We start from the raw sequence: 2,791 nt of genomic DNA, 5'->3' as shown, positions 1-2,791 counted from the left end.
ATATATATATACAGTCAGCGACAAAACTCTACATACACCCCCCATTTTTGCTAGCTCGTAAATCCAAGGACATAGTAGAGAAAAGTAATGATACAGTTTTGTTTAGAACTGTTTTTTATTAATAATAAACAAAAGAAAATCCATTCATCAATATAAATTAACAAAGTTATTCGAAAAAAACCTAAAAAAATCATTGACAAAAGTCTACATACACTTCATTGATTGTTAGATATAGTCGACAGTAATTTAAATGTTAAACGGGAAAGTACCGTTTTTCATATTTCATGCTTGTGGCATGAGTCATACATTTATATAATGCACTTAGTTGTGCTTTGAGAGTGGTATTTAATTGACACGAGGGGTCCACGAAAAGAATTTCAAGTGATATGCGAAATCTGGTTATTAAGCATAGAAATGAAAAAAAACCTTATGGTAAAAGTATCAAAATTAGTAAATTTAACTCGATCAACAGTTCAGACGATAATAAAAAATTATAAAAATAATGGTTCTATTGAAAATAAGCCTCGCAGTGGCCGCCCAAGGATACTCAGACGTAGGGATGTCAGCTTGGTTTTAAAAGAAGTTAACAAAAATCCGAAAGTAAGTGCCTTAAAATTAGTCGAACACATTGCTAATGCAACTGGAAAGCATGTCAATCCACGTCAAAGCTATTTTTCCTACTTCAATTGCAGCTACGGCTCCCCAAACCATAGCACTGCCAAACCATAGAACCTTTAATTTCTGAAAAAAACCGAAAGCTGCGCTTGGAGTTTGCCAAACAATATAAAGAAAAGGATTTTGATTTCGGGAAGCAAGTTTTATTTACAGATGAATCCAAATTCAATATATTTGAAAGCGATGGGAAAGCTAAAGTTTGGAGGAAAGCGAAAACAGCACTGAACCCGAAACATATAATGCCAACTGTAAAGCATGGTGGTGGCAGTGCTATGGTTTGGGGAGCCGTAGCTGCAACTGAAGTAGGAAAAATAGCTTTGACGTGGATTGACATGCTTTCCAGTTGCATTAGCAATGTGTTCGACTAATTTTAAGGCACTTACTTTCGGATTTTTGTTAACTTCTTTTAAAACCAAGCTGACATCCCTACGTATGAGTATCCTTGGGCGGCCACTGCGAGGCTTATTTTCAATAGAACCACTATTTTTATAATTTTTTATTATCGTCTGAACTGTTGATCGAGTTAAATTTACTAATTTTGATACTTTTACCATAAGGTTTTTTTTTATTTCTATGCTTAATAACCAGATTTCGCATATCACTTGAAATTCTTTTCGTGGACCCCTCGTGTCAATTAAATACCACTCTCAAAGCACAACTAAGTGCATTATATAAATGTATGACTCATGCCATAAGCATGAAATATGAAAAACGGTACTTTCCCGTTTAACATTTAAATTACTGTCGACTATATCTAACAACCAATGAAGTGTATGTAGACTTTTGTCAATGATTTTTTTAGGTTTTTTTCGAATAACTTTGTTAATTTATATTGATGAATGGATTTTCTTTTGTTTATTATTATTAAAAAACAGTTCTAAACAAAACTGTATCATTACTTTTTTCTACTATGTCCTTGGATTTACGAGCTAGCAAAAATGGGGGGTGTATGTAGAGTTTTGTCGCTGACTGTATTTACACATATTATAATTAATAAATGATAATGATGATTTCTTAATTTTTTTTATTTTAATATTTTATATTTCATAATTTGATCAATTAAAATTTTTTGATTTTTGTTTTATATTTTATGTTTATGTCTAAATAAAATTCCAACAATATAATTTTAATGTGGAAACCATTTTTTAATGTAATTAACCCAAAAAACTAAAAACTCCAAACGTTTCACAAAAATTTGCTAATTAAAATCATTTCCTCATACAATTTTAATTTTGGTTTTGTTTGTAAATAAAATTATTTTGTGTTACTTAATTGTATATTTTCAAAATGAAAAAAAATATATATATATAAATCTAAATAAATAAGACTTACCTTAATTTGGTGCAATTAGATTCGCATGCGGTCGAAATATTTCCAGTAAATTCTGAAATTTTGTAAATGCGAGTTTTCGAGTTGGTGGCCGGTCGCTTTCTGTTTGGTTTACATTTTTGTTTAAAATATTAGAGCTGGAAGTTGGAAAAGAAAAAATAATTAAAAATAAATATAATTTAAATAAATTAAAACTATTATTACTAAAACATTTAAAATTATAACAAAGTGGCACAGATTCATTTACTTCTGCTTAGTTTTCAATTTTGTATCTGTATCTGTATCTAGCGTGAAATGTGTTTAAATTGAAACCGATGGGCAATTAAAATTGCTTTCCAGATACTCGAACATTGATTTACTATGTGCAACAGTTGTTCCCACTGAAACTAATTATTTATTTTTTTTTTTCATAAGAAAATTTTGTAATTTGATTTTTTTCATTTTCAGTTTTGCAATTTTAATTTTCATTTTAACGATTCTAGCAAATCCCAAAGCTGCGCGCATTCAACCGGCAAAGCAGCTTTGATTAAAAATGAAAATCAACAGATATTCAACAGATACAATATGAAAAGCAAGCAAATAAAAAAATAATTGAAAAAATTAAACAAAATATTGTATACTATATTGCATACATGTTCAATAATGCTGGTATTTATACTATTAGAATATCTGTACTTCAAGTTGACAATTCGTTTTAGGTGCGCTGAATAGTCAAGAACCCTGATTGGTGTCAAGACAACAAAACTATTCATTTTTGTTTAGCGGTAGGTGGAAGATATGTGAAGTT

This window comes from Teleopsis dalmanni, chromosome 2 (assembly GCF_002237135.1).
Source record: "Teleopsis dalmanni isolate 2A chromosome 2, ASM223713v2, whole genome shotgun sequence".
Classification (NCBI taxonomy): Eukaryota; Metazoa; Arthropoda; class Insecta; order Diptera; family Diopsidae; genus Teleopsis; species Teleopsis dalmanni.
Note: the sequence above shows the minus strand (reverse complement) of the source record.